Source organism: Cherax quadricarinatus, chromosome 36, assembly GCF_038502225.1.
Source record: "Cherax quadricarinatus isolate ZL_2023a chromosome 36, ASM3850222v1, whole genome shotgun sequence".
Classification (NCBI taxonomy): Eukaryota; Metazoa; Arthropoda; class Malacostraca; order Decapoda; family Parastacidae; genus Cherax; species Cherax quadricarinatus.
The window spans coordinates 6,461,607-6,476,128 of record NC_091327.1 but is presented as its reverse complement, the minus strand read 5'-3'; the positions used below and the strand labels follow the sequence as shown (position 1 = coordinate 6,476,128).

The 14,522-nt window shown below is 42.6% G+C and overlaps 1 protein-coding gene across 2 annotated transcripts in view; it reads right to left on the bottom strand.

Annotated features, from left to right (window-relative positions):
- LOC128691314 (DNA-dependent protein kinase catalytic subunit) overlaps positions 1–14,522 on the bottom strand; it is a 1,096,584-nt gene that overhangs the window by 743,637 nt on the left and 338,425 nt on the right. The window lies entirely within an intron of this gene.

Below are 14,522 nucleotides of genomic sequence, written 5' to 3'. Positions count from 1 at the left end.
GGTAAATTACACACAGTACACTCATTATTGACCTTAAAATATGTGTAGTCTTAACATAGGAAGAGAGGTAAGTAGTATTTATTTGTAGGAAGTCAGTGTAGGTAGCCGGTAGGTGTAGCCCGCCTGGGCTACACCTACCGGCTACCTACACTGTGGCCCAGAGTCATATTATTAACATCGACATACCTTGTTCACTGAATTTAATCATTTGTAACAATTACCTTTAGATGCCATCATAAATGAAGGTAGAAGTAATGAATAATTCATGCCGAAAATTGCAAACAAAAGCGGAGTGAGGGAGTGGCTGGGCCAAACGCAGATTCATACACATTTTCTCTGATGGCTGAGCAGAGAAAATGTAATGTTGTCCCTCCACCCGGCTACCACACAGCTCCACAAGTATTATTATCAGAGCACACACAAAATATGCAATAAATGCCAGACAACAAGTTTACACTAACTTATATTAAGTTAGCAACAGAAATACGCATTAAAAACACAATAAAAGGTAAGATACACACAGAGTACACTATTACTTACCTTAAAATATTAATATTAATGTGTGAGAGGTGAGTGGCAGGGTGTTTATTGAATAAAATCAGAATGGCACACTATCATCCTCTAACTTGGCACTTAAAGCAAGGGGCTTACGACTTCTCTTTTTATCACAGCTAACCTTAGACGCCATCATCAATGAGAGCCAACTAGTTAACAAAAGAGTAAACGAGAGAATGAGATACAGAGTTGAGACAATGTAAGAACACAAACTGAACAGGCAGTGGACGATCACTTGGTCAGGCGAAATAAATGCGTATTAATATGTGTCTACTTTTAGTTCATTCACCTCCATTTGTAAGAGTTTGTAAAACATTTACCTCAATATTTTTTTATTATAATAATAATTACTTCACAATACAAATACTCTTACACTGTGTACAAGTTGTACAAGTTAGTACAGAATAAACAAACAGCAACACACCATTTTTAGAGTGAATGAAGATGATGATGATGATAATAATAATAATAATAATAATAATAATAATAATAATATTATTATTATTATAAAAAGCACTAAACCCACAAGGGTCGTGAATTGCTATATACCTGGAGTTTACCTGGAGAGAGTTCCGGGGGTCAACGCCCCCGCGGCCCGGTCTGAGACCAGGCCTCCTGGTGGATCAGAGCCTGATCAACCAGGCTGTTGCTGCTGGCTGCACGCAAACCAACATACGAGCCACAGCCCGGCTGATCCGGAACTGACTTTAGGTGCTTGTCCAGTGCCAGCTTGAAGACTGCCAGGGGTCTGTTGGTAATCCCCCTTATGTGTGCTGGGAGGCAGTTGAACAGTCTCGGGCCCCTGACACTTATTGTATGGTCTCTTAACGTGCTAGTGACACCCCTGCTTTTCATTGGGGGGATGGTGCATCGTCTGCCAAGTCTTTTGCTTTCGTAGTGGGTGATTTTCGTGTGCAAGTTCGGTACTAGTCCCTCTAGGATTTTCCAGGTGTATATAATCATGTATCTCTCCCTCCTGCGTTCCAGGGAATACAGGTTTAGGAACCTCAAGCGCTCCCAATAATTGAGGTGTTTTATCTCCGTTATGCGCGCCGTGAAAGTTCTCTGTACATTTTCTAGGTTGGCAATTTCACCTGCCTTGAAAGGTGCTGTTAGTGTGCAGCAATATTCCAGCCTAGATAGAACAAGTGACCTGAAGAGTGTCATCATGGGCTTGGCCTCCCTAGTTTTGAAGGTTCTCATTATCCATCCTGTCATTTTTCTAGCAGATGCGATTGATACAATGTTATGGTCCTTGAAGGTGAGATCCTCCGACATGATCACTCCCAGGTCTTTGACGTTGGTGTTTCGCTCTATTTTGTGGCCAGAGTAAAGGCATACGAAAAGAATATTTTTCTACAGTTACCCCCCAGTGTTTGACTAGAGAAAACGTAATTCTTCTGACACTACCTACACAGCTGCTTTGTAAACAAGTCTCATATTTACATCAATTTTTATTCTATGAGTGAATGCATCATGTTTATCTGCTATGTAATGGGTTTCATATATAATTTTGAGGAAAATATCATAGACGGATTAATGAAAATGCCTATACAGTGGACCCCCGCTTAACGCTCACCTCCCAATGCGACCAATTATGTAAGTGTATTTATGTAAGTGCGTTTGTACGAGTATGTTTGGGGGTCTGAAATGGACTAATCTACTTCACAATATTCCTTATGGGAACAAATTCGGTCAGTATTGGCACCTGAACATACTCCTGGAATGAAAAAATATCGTTAACCGGGGGTCCACTGTATTGATGTAAAATAAGACATTTAGTGTGCCCAAGTGATTACTATTACGTAGTATTGGCGTCATGAGTAGAGAGAAACTTAGCGATTTTAATGTGTACCTGCACACCAGCACAGTGTGTAAGTATATTTAGGTACAGGTACACATAAGTATAATTATCAGAGTACATATAAAATATGCAGGAACTTTAAAACACTTGAAATTTTGGAAAGTTTCCTGACATAATAGATGAGGTCACGGAAAATGTAAACAAACCGGGTGGGGGGGGGGTCACCGCATTTGAAAGACCGCTTGTCGTATAGCAAATTTTGGTCATAATTTGACATCACCGTATTAGCGAAATGCCGTAAGGCAAAACGCCGTAAAGCGGGGCCTTACTGTATATTAGAGTTGATTTACTCTGTTCTGTTTATTACAGTACAGTACACTACTGTATAAACATTTAAAAATATACTAGAAATGTTATACAGTGGAACCACGAGTTTTCGCCGCCCTGAGTATTGGCCGTTTCAAGTTTCGGCTGCTTTTTTTGGGTAAATTTTGTCCCGAGTTTCGGCCATTGCCCCATGTTTAGGTTGGCGTACCAGACCAGTCCAACTGCTCGTGCCAGTGCACCTCCCCGCACAGGTGTCGTGAGACAGTCTAACTTTCTTTATCGTTGAATGAATATCACCTTGTGCACTCATCCGAGCATTTCACAATAAATTCCTTGTGTTTAGTACTTGTTTATTGATTGTGACTGTGAAAAGAAGAAACTTCATAATGGCAGCCCTTTGGTAAAGAAAGTGAGAAACACCATAGAAGTGAAGAAGGAGACAGTACAAAAATATGAGTGGTGTACGTGTGGGTGAGCTTGCCAGGGTGTACGGCAAAAACAAATCAACAATCGCTTCTATCCCGGCGAAGAAAAAAGAACTCAAGGAAGCAGATGTTGCGAAAGGTGTTGACATGTTAACCAAAAATAGAACACAAACAGTCAAAGAGGTTGAGAAGTTGTTGGTGGTGTGGATCAACAATAAACAGATAGCAGGTGATAGTGTTTCAGAGTCGATCATTTGTGAAAAGGCAAGGCAGTTGCATGCCGATCTTGAAAAGAAAATGCCTGGAACGAGTGCTGATGCTAGTGAATTCAAGGCCAGCAGAGGCTGGTTTGACAGATTTAATAAGCATAGTGGCATACACAGTGTGGAGACGCATGGTGAGGCTGCCAGTTCTGACAAATTGGCAGCTGAAAAATATGTACCTAAATTCAAGGGGTACATAGAGGCTGAAGAATTCAAACCCCAACAAGTATTCAACTGTGGAGGACCTACATTACTCAGGAGGAAAAGGCAATGCCAGGACACAAGCCTATGAAAGACAGGCTAACTCTTTCGTTCTGTGCTAATGCTAGTGGGGATTTTAAAGTGAAGTCTTTACTGGTGTATCACTCAGAAAATCCCAGAGTGCTCAAGAAAAACCATGTCATCAAAAGTAAATTGTGTGTGTTGAGGAAAGCTAATCATAAGGCCTGGGTCACGAGAAATTTTCAAAGAGAGGGTCCATGAAGTGTTTGGCCCCAGTGTAAAAAAAATACCTCCTAGAAAATAATTTGCCACTCAAGTGCCTCCTGGTGATGGAAAATGCTCTAGCTCATCCTCCAAACTTGGTAGACCTCTTCTCTAGGGACTTCAGTTTTATAACAGTGAAGTTTTTGCCTCCTAACACCACTCCTCTCCCCCAGCCCATAGACCAGCAGGTCATTTCTAACTTCAAAAAACTGTACACAAAAGCAGTGTTCAAAAGGTGCTTTGAAGTGACCTCGGACACTGAACTGACCTTAAGAGAATTCTGGAGAAATCACTTCAGTATCTACAACTGCATAAGCCTTATAGGTAAGGATTGGGAGGGAGTGACTTTCAGGACTCTGAACTCTGCTTGGAGACAATTGTGGCCACAATATGTCATCCTGAGGGATTTTGAAGAGTTTAAGGCTGACCCCTGACCCTGCCAACCCTCTGCCTGTTGTGGAAGGTATTGTGGCACTGGGCAAGTCCTTGGGGTTGGAGGCGAGTGGCAAGGATGTGGAAGAGTTGGTGGAAAACCACAGGGAAGAGCTAACCACTGACAAACTGCAAGAGCTTCAACTGGAACATCAGACCACAGCTGAGGAACTTGCTTCAGAGGAGGAGGAAGAGGGAGTGAAGGAGGTGCCTTCTTCAGTGATTAACCCTCTGACTGTTTTGGTTGTATATATACGTCTTACGAGCCACCGTTTTTGACATAGACAACTACCATCCAACTTACGACCGAGTTCGGTTCTGAGAAACCAGTCGTAAGTCGAACTTTACTACTGAATATCAACAAAACATTTTTGTAATGACTATTTTATTGTTTTATTTTGGTATTTCATGTTTTACTTTACTTTTTATGTTGTTAGTACTGTAAGGTTTAGGATAAACACTGTGTACAACACAAATAGTTGTTTATTTCCCAGAAATTTGGCATAAAAAACACGGTTGTAAGTCGAGTGGTCGTAAGTCGAGCAGGTCGTAAGTCGGATGGTAGGTGTATACAGGTCTCCCTCAACATTCACGTTTTCAGCTTTCGCATGCTTCACACATTCGCGAATTCCCAACCGCCAAATTCCCAGCCACCAAATTCCCAGCCACCAAATTCCCAGCCGCCAAATCATATTCAAGTTTCCTGCCACCTGCGAGTCCCTACTACCCTCCCACCGACCCCAGCAACTAGCAGCCAGCCCTCCCACCACTCAGTGTGGCGAGTGTTTTGTTTGTTCATTATTTGCTATTAAACTACAATATAAATAATGTAAACCCATTCATGACTGCATATTGGAATGGCTATTCGGACAGGTATTAGACGGTGACATCATGCGTTTACTCTTGAACACAGCAAAGAATCAAACATTTCTGCTACTGCTAATAATAACAATAGTAATAATAATAGTAATAATAATAATAATAATAATAATAATAATAATAATAATAATAATAAATACGATATAATTGAAGGAAGTTGTACAAAAATACGAGGGAGTGGTTGACACATCGTCAGTGTGGCTTTGTTTATGCTGGAGTGAGCATTAGTCTCCGTGCTCTTCCAAACATTTCACAATAATTCAGCAGTTGAGGCAGCGATTGAGGCAGCTGTTGAGGCAGCGATTGAGGCAGCTGTTGAGGCAGCTGTTGAGGCAGCGATTGAGGCAGTGGTTGAGGCAGCGATTGAGGCAGTGGGTGAGGCAGCTGTTGAGGCTGCTGTTGAGGCAGCGATTGAGGCAGTGGTTGAGGCAGCTGTTGAGGCAGTGGGTGAGGCAGCTGTTGAGGCAGCGATTGAGGCAGTGGTTGAGGCAGCTGTTGAGGCAGCGATTGAGGCAGTGGGTGAGGCAGCTGTTGAGGCAGCAATTGAGACAGTGGGTGAGGCAGCTGTTGAGACAGCAATTGAGGCAGCGATTGAGGCAGCTGTTGAGGCAGCGATTGAGGCAGTGGGTGAGACAGCTGTTGAGGCAGCGATTGTGGCAGTGGGTGAGGCAGCTGTTGAGGCAGCGATTGAGGTAGTGGTTGAGGCAGCTGTTGAGGCAGCTGTTGAGGCAGCGATTGAGGCAGCGATTGAGGCAGTGGTTGAGGCAGCTGTTGAGGCACTGGGTGAGGCAGTGACTGAGGCAGTGGGTGAGGCAGCTGTTAAGGAAGCAATCGAGGCAGTGGTTGAGGCAGCTGTTGAGGCAGCGATTGAGGCAGTGGTTGAGGCAGCTGTTGAGGCAGCGATTGAGGCAGTGGGTGAGGCACCTGTTGAGGCAGCTGTTGAGGCAGCGATTGAGGCAGCTGTTGAGGCAGCGATTGAGGCAGCTGTTGAGGCAGCTGTTGAGGCAGCTGTTGAGGCAGCTGTTGAGGCAGCTGTTGAGGCAGCAATTGAGGCAGTGGTTGAGGCAGCTGTTGAGGCAGTGGGTGAGGCAGTGATTGAGGCAGTGGGTGAGGCAGCTGTTGAGGAAGCAATCGAGGCAGTGGTTGAGGCAGCTGTTGAGGCAGCGATTGAGGCAGTGGTTGAGGCAGCTGTTGAGGCAGCGGGTGAGGCAGCTGTTGAGGCAGCTGTTGAGGCAGCGATTGAGGCAGCTGTTGAGGCAGCTGTTGAGGCAGCTGTTGAGGCAGTGGTATTTAATAACATACATGTTATTAATAATAATAATACATGTTATTAATAATATGTACTATTATTATTTATAACATATATGTTATTAAATACCACTGCCTCAACTGCTGAATTATTGTGAAATGTTTGGAAGAGCATGGAGACTAATGCTCACTCCAACATAAACAAAGCCACACTGACGATGTGTCAACCACTCCCTCGTATTTTTGTACAATTTCCTTCTTCAATTATATTGTATTATTATTATTATTATTATTACTATTGTTATTATTAGCAGTAGCAGAAATGCTTGATTCTTTGCTGTGTTCAAGAGTAAACACATGATGTCACCGTCCAATACCTGTCCGAATAGCCATTCCAATATGCAGTCACGAATGGGTTTACATTATTTATACTGTAGTTTTATAGCAAATAATGAACAAACAAAACACTCACCACACTGAGTGGTGGGAGGACTGGCTGCCAGTTGTGGGGGTCAGAGGGAGGGTAGTAGGGACTCGCAGTGGTTGAGGAAGTGGTGGAGGCAGTGGTGGAGTCTGTGGTATTTAATAACATACATGTTATTAAAGCATAACATGTATATTTTTAGTACAGTTTATGACGTTTTCATGTATTTTATGGTTGTTCACGGTTCAACAAGTTAAGGAAGCAGTATTGTATTATATTTCCCTACAATATATTGGGGCACCAAACATTCACGGTTTTTCAACATTCGCGAGGCTCTTGATCCCCTAACCCTCGCAAATGTTGAGGGAGACCTGTATACTCATAAACTCTAGCGGCTTCAAATCAAGCAGGAGAAAGCTGGTAGGCCCACATGTGAGAGAATGGGTCTGTGTGGTCAGTGTGCACCATATAAAAAAAATCCTGCAGCACGCAGTGCATAATAATAAAAAAAAACTGACCATTTTTTTTTATTAATATGCAGAATTTGTGGTCTATTCTCGTATAGTATTTATGGTTGTTTTCTCATTTTCTTGGTTTCATTTGGTAGAATGGGAAACATATTATAGAAATAGAGGTGATTTTGATTGGTTTTACTATGAAAATTCCTTGAAACGGAACTCAAATAGGGGAAATGTTTGATTTTTGCCGATGTTCAAAAGTAAACAAATGATGTCATTTTCCAATAAATGTCCAAGTAGCCATTCTAATATGCAGTCATGAATCGGTTGATATTATTTATACAATTATTACAGTATTGCAGTAGTCTGCATAACAGTAAATCTTCTATTTTTTGTTTGAATAAAAATTCAAAATAGAAAGCAAGAGTAATATCAGAGTGGCCTGGAGACGTGACTGATGAACAAAGAAAATGTTATTTTAGAGCCAGGAATGTCTGCATTATTCATTCTGGACCCTATTTTGAAACTGTCATATTTTTTTAATTTTCGTGAAATTGGCCAAATTGCAAATTTCTGACCACATTATTGGGTAGTTGAAATCGGTAAATGGGCAGTTTCTTGTACTCAATCGATAGAAAAAATAGAGTTCTAAAGAAATAGCTATGAGTTTGGTCGACTGGAACAATGGAATTAGCCGAAAATAGGGCTCAAAGTAGGCAAAAGTGCCGATTCGTAAATATCGCCAAAGTTGCTAACTTTGTGAGAGTGTAATGCCGTTAGTTTTCCATCAAATTTCGTTCTTTTGGTGTCATTACAATCGGGAAAAGATTCTCTATCATTTCATAAGATTTTTTTTTTTTTTCTGGGGGGAAATTTTGCGACACCATGAGACACCTCAGGATTTGGGGTTGCGACAGTCAAGGGGTTATGGACATGTGTGCAAAGTGGAATGAGTTGCAAAATTCTGTTGAAAACTATCACCCTGACCAAGCTGAAACAAGCCATATCTTCAACATGTTCAGTGACAAAATATTATCCAACTTTTGGGAAATCTTAAAGAGATGCCAGAAACAGAGCAATCTTGACAGTTATTTTGTGTGACAGGGAACCAGTGACTCTCAAGCTCGTCCTAGTGGCCTTAAAAGACAAAGAAGGGAAGTAACCCCAGATAAGGACTTGTTACCTAAAGTCTTTTTGGAAGGGGATTTCCCTTTCAAACATTAAGTCCTCCTTCTCTCCTCATCCCTATCTTCCAGATGCCAGCAAGACTCTTCAATAAAGGTAGGTAAATGTGACTTTAAATGTTTATTTATATATTGTATTACTCATTTAAGTATTTATATTTGTTGCTTGTACAGTGGACCCTCGACCAACGCTGGTATCATCTAACAATAAAATCACCCAAGGATGCATTTCTGCGTAAAAATATTGGCTCGACCAATGGTGAAAAACTCAGATAAGGACATTCGTCCCAAACGCATCCGCCTTCCGCCGTCTAGCCTGAGTGCCTCAGCTGCCCTGCCTTCAGCTAGTGTGTCACTGTTTACAAGCCAGGGCGGACGGTTTCACGCATACATGCGATATATTTTGTATTATTCCATTGCTTTTAGTGCTTGTAACTGCTAAATAAGCCACCATGGGCCCAAAGAAAGGGTGAGAAATACTATTGCACCACAGTCAGCTGTTCCTGCACCACCATCAGCTGCTGCTGTACCACGGTCAGCTGCTGCTGTACCACGGTCAGCTGCTGCCGTTGCTGCACCACCATCATCTGCTGCTGTACTACCATCAGCTGCTCCTGTACCACAGTCAGCTACTGCTGGACCACTGTCAGCTGCTGCTGTACAATCATCAGCTGCTGTTGTACCACCATCAGCTGCTGCTGTTGCTGCATCACCATCAGCTGCTGCTGTTGCTGCACTACCATCAGCTGCTGCTGTTGCTGCACCACCATCAGCTGCTGCTGTACTACGGTCAGCTGCTGCGGGGATCGGAGGGAGGGTTGTAGGGACTCGCAGGTGGTGAGAAACATAAATATGATTTGGCAGCTGGGAATTTGGTGGTTGTGAATTCGCGAATGTGTGAAGCCCGCAAAAGTTGAAAACACGAATGTGAGGGAGACCTGTATAGTATGCTCCTCACTTAACCCTTTCAGGGTTGGTGCCGTATTAGTATGGGTTGCGTGCCAGGGTTGGTGCTGTACTAGTACACATAAATTCTAGCAGCTTCAAATTAAGCGGGAAACAGCTGGTAGGCCTAGATGTGAGAGAATGGGTGTGCATGGTTGGGGGGCACGGCAGAAAAAAATTTTGGGACCCAGTGGCACATTGTGGGAACACCATTTTAGTACACCTTGCTCACTATGCTTTGCGGTAAAAAACTCCTCACTCCTTGGCGAATTGGGACATTTCTGTTCCCCAGTGACAGTTCTAATACAGATGGAAGCACTAGTGAAGATGAGTTTCAAGGTTCTGATGAGGTTGTGACCGAAACTAATGACCATAATACCGGTAATAGTGAGGAAAACTCAGACGACCCTCAGCCTTCCACCTCTGGTGCTGGGCCATCTTGTTCATGTTCAGTTGTACCAGAACCAAAGCGGAAACTCCTATTTTCCCATATCCCGGACTCAGATGTGAGCACTGGTGATGATAGTGATAGTGAATATTAACTACAAGCTCTTGAAAACTGTTCCAGTAGTAATAGTAAAGTGGAATATTCTCCAGTAAAGCGTCAGTACAGTGGTCCCTCGATAATCGTAGCTCTCGATAGTCATAGATTTCGGAAATCATAGCGATATTTTTGTATAAACATGGGCTCGCTAATCGTAGATTGACTCGAGAATCGTAGGTCGTCCGGGACGCGCACGCACGGTGTGAGGCCGGGGCGGCCTCCCTACCCAGCCAGTCTGGCATTGTTTACCAGTGAGCGAAGGTCCCCTCACATGCTCCTACGAAATATTTCATAATATTCCACTAATTTTAGTGCTTGCAAGTACTAAATAAGCTACCTTGGCTCCAAAGAAAGCTCCTAGTGCCAATCCTTTGGTAAAGAAGGTGAGAAATACGATTGAATTTAAGAAAAACATCATTGAACAATATGAAAGTGGCGAACATGTGGCTGAACTGGCCAGGATGAATAACAAACCCTACACAACCATATGTTCCATTGTGGCCAAGAAAAAGGAAATCAAGGATGCTGTTGTTGCAAAGGGGGTAAAGATGCTGACAAAAATGAGATCACCAGTACTCGAAGATGTTGAGAAGTTATTATTGGTGTGGATAATTGAGAAACAATTAGCAGGAGATAGTCTCATGACGTCAATTATTTGTGAAAAGGCTATGCAGTTGAAAGACGATCTGGTAAAGAAATTGCCTGCAAATAGTGGTGATGCGAGTGAATTTACGGTCAGCAAAGGTTGGTTTGAGAGATTTAAGAACCATACTGGCATACACAGTGTGGTAAGGCATGGAGAGGCTGCCAGTTCGGACCACAAAGTGGCTGAAAAATATGTGCATGAATTCAAGGAGTACATAGAGGCTGAAGGACTGAAACCTGAACAAGTGTTCAACTGTGACAAAACAGGCCTCTTTAGGAAGAAAATGCCAAAGAGGACCTACATTACACAGGAGGAAAAGGCACTGCCAGGACACAAGCCTATGAAAGACAGGCTGACACTCATGTTCTGTGCTAATGCTAATGGGGATTTCAAAGTGAAGCCATTACTAGTGTACCCTTCTGAAAATCCCAGTGTGTTCAAGAAAAACAATGTTATGAAGAGTAAATTGTGTGTATTTTGGAAATCTAATAGTAAGGCATGGGTCACGAGGGAAATTTTCATTGAGTGATTCAATGAAGTGTTTGGCCCTAGTGTGAAGAATTACCTCCTGGAAAAGAAATTGGATCTGAAGTGCCTCCTAGTAATGGACAGTGCACCTGCTCATCCTCCAAACTTGGATGATCTAATTTTCGAGGAGTTTGGGTTCATCACAGTAAAGTTCTTGCTTTCGAATACCACTCCTCTCCTCCAGCCCATGAACCAGCAGGTCATTGCAAACTTTAACCCTTTCAGGGTCCGTCCCGTAGATCTACGGCTTTATGTTGAGTGTCCAAACCATAGATCTACGCCAAAATTCTAGCGCCGTCAAATTTAGCGCGAAAGCGCTCATAGGCCTACATATGAGAGAACGGGTCTGCGCGGTGGGTGTGTGCCATAAACAAAAAATCTAGGTGCCTGCATAGCATTGTGGGAACGCCAGCTCAGTCACACTTGTTCACCATGCCTCGTCGCAAGTCAGCTCTCACTCCCCGGAAAATTGGGACTCTCCTCTTCCTAACTGATAGTTCTGACACTGATGGAAGTGGAAATGAAGACGAATTCTACGGCTTTGATCAGTTAGTGACCGAAAAGAATGACCAGGATATCGATAATAGTGCAGAAAACCCTGACGATCCTCAACCTTCTACCTCTGGTGTGGGCACTCGTGACTCACGGTCGGTTGTTCCTCAACGCAAGAGAAAACTAATATTTTCACGTGGCCAAGCCTCTGACTTCAGTAATGATGATGATAGTGACGTGGATTGTGATTTTATTGCGCTCGACGATCATTTGAGTAGTGATAGTGAGGAATCATATTCACCAGTGAAGTGTTGGTATGGTCGACGCCGCATGCGCTCGGGTAGTGTACCCTATGCTGTGCCCAGGGGACGGAGTACATCCCGGAGTACATCCCGTGGCCCTACACCAGTTTTAGGTAGTGATAGTGAGGATGATGTGGCTACACTTGGCATGGATAGACCACAGGCATCAGTGGATGGTGTTAGTGGTGATGGTAGTGGCAACGCAATGTGTGACTCACCAGGCCACGCTGGGACCCACGCTGCTGACTCATCAGTTCAAGGACAAAGCGGAGCGTCAGCCACTGGCCCACCACAACCACAACCACCCGCACAACCAGCCTATGATGTCCAGTATCCACCAGCAAACCGTATGTGGGATTGGCAGCAAAATCCCAATTTTGTTCCCAAGCCTCACCACTTTGATGACTCTCAAAGTGGAATTCTACCTACTTGTCCCCTTGGAACCACGGCCAATGAACTGGAATTCTTTGAATTATTCTTTGACCAGCCATTGATGGAAATTATTGTCAGGGAAAGTAATAAGTATTTTGAGTACACCATGGCAAATACTATCTTATCACCACAGTCAAGACTACACAGGTGGAAAGAGACGACTGTTGCAGAAATGTATTTGCTTTTTGCAACAATAATGCTTATGCCTCACGTTTATAAGCATAATATAAAAGCATACTGGTCCACAGATCGGCTAATTTCCACCCCGGTCTTCAGTGAAATCATACCAGTGAACAGGTTTATCTTACTCTTACGTATGTTGCACTTCTCTGACAAAACCAGGCCTCACAGAAGTGACAGGTTATACAAGATTAGAAATGTTTTCATGTATCTCAAACAGAAGTTCAGCATATACTTTTATCCATTCAAGAATCTTGTAATTGACGAGTCTTTGATTTTGTTCAAAGGTAGACTGTCATTCAAGCAGTATATACCGAGCAAGAGGAAACGCTTTGGTATAAAACTGTTTGTACTCTGTGACTGTGACAGTGGCCTGGTGTTGGATATTGTTGTATACACGGGTAGTAAAACATTGAAAGATACCAAGATGTTATTGGGTATCTCAGGTGACGTAGTGAGAAACATGATGGCACCTAATCTTGGAAAGGGGCATACATTATATACCGATAACTGGTACACAAGCCCATTACTCAGTGATTTCATGTGAGTGAACAAGACAGATGTGTGTGGCACAGTGCGCTCTAATCGTAAACATATGCCCAGGCTCAACACAGGTGCTCGTGGTGATGACGTGCAGGTGTTTACTGCCAATGACATCATGGCATTACGGTGGCATGACAAACGAGATGTCACATTGTTGACAACCATTCACCGTAATGAAATGCAAGACAGTGGCAAAGTTGATCGAGTGACTAATGAACGTATTCGAAAACCAGTGACAGTGATTGATTATACACAAAACATGCGCTTGGTTGACAAATGTGACATGCAGATTGGTTTTGTTGACTGTGTTCGTAAGAGTTACAAGTGGTACATGAAACTTTTCTTCCATCTCATGGACATTTCAATGCTCAATGCATATATAATATGTACCAAATAAAGACTGGCAACAGACCACCGTATGGTGAATTTTGTTTGACTGTTGTCAGACAACTCATAATGAAGTACCAGGTAACAACACCTGCTATACAACACGGTCCTCGAATTCCTCAGGATATACCCAAGCGTTTGAGGAGGGAAGGTGATCATTTCATAATACAACTTCCTTCAACTCAGAAGAAATTTGCTCAGAAGAGATGCATCGTCTGTGCACAAACAAAACGACGGCAACAAAGACACTCGGTTTATGTTTGAGGAATGTAAGGTGCCTCTGTGCATGGTGCCTTGTTTCAAGGAGTTCCACAAGCTCCAGCAGTTCTAAAACCATGTTCAGTGATTGTAAATATGTAAATATATGATAGAACATTAGTATTATACAAGATTTGTGCATGTTTGTTGTAATAAACAACAGTGGTAAACAATAATATGATAATAACTTTAGTGCAGTTATTGTGTTCAATACAGTGAGTTTATATATATACATTATATACAGTATTGGTCTCTCAGGCCCCAAATGTTAGTAGGAATAGAAAAAAATTGGAAAAGAAAAGAAAAAACAATAAAAACCGCAAAATAATGTAATGCGCGTATGTGGAATTCGTCGATGTTGCCGCCGCCACCACATCATTTTTGACAAACTTCTTGGCACTGTATCTCGGTAAGTACTGATCAGAATTTTTTTTTTTGTCTTATTACCTTCACAAAAATATGCTCTTTAATTCTGTAAGAAAAAATAATTTTTTTATTTTTCAAAATTTCTTGGACACTGGAGCACCACTTCAGATTTTGGCCTTGGACCCTGAAGGGGTTAAAAAAAACTACACCAAAGCAATGTTTGAAAGGTGCTTTAATGTGACCTCAGACACTCACTTGACCCTAAGAGATTTTTGGAGAGAACACTTCAGTATCCTCCATTGCATAAGCCTTATAGGCAAGGCTTGGGAGGGAGTGACTACTAGGACTTTGAACTCTGCTTGGAGAAAACTGTGGCCAGACTGTGTCGACAAGAGGGATTTTGAAGGGTTTGGA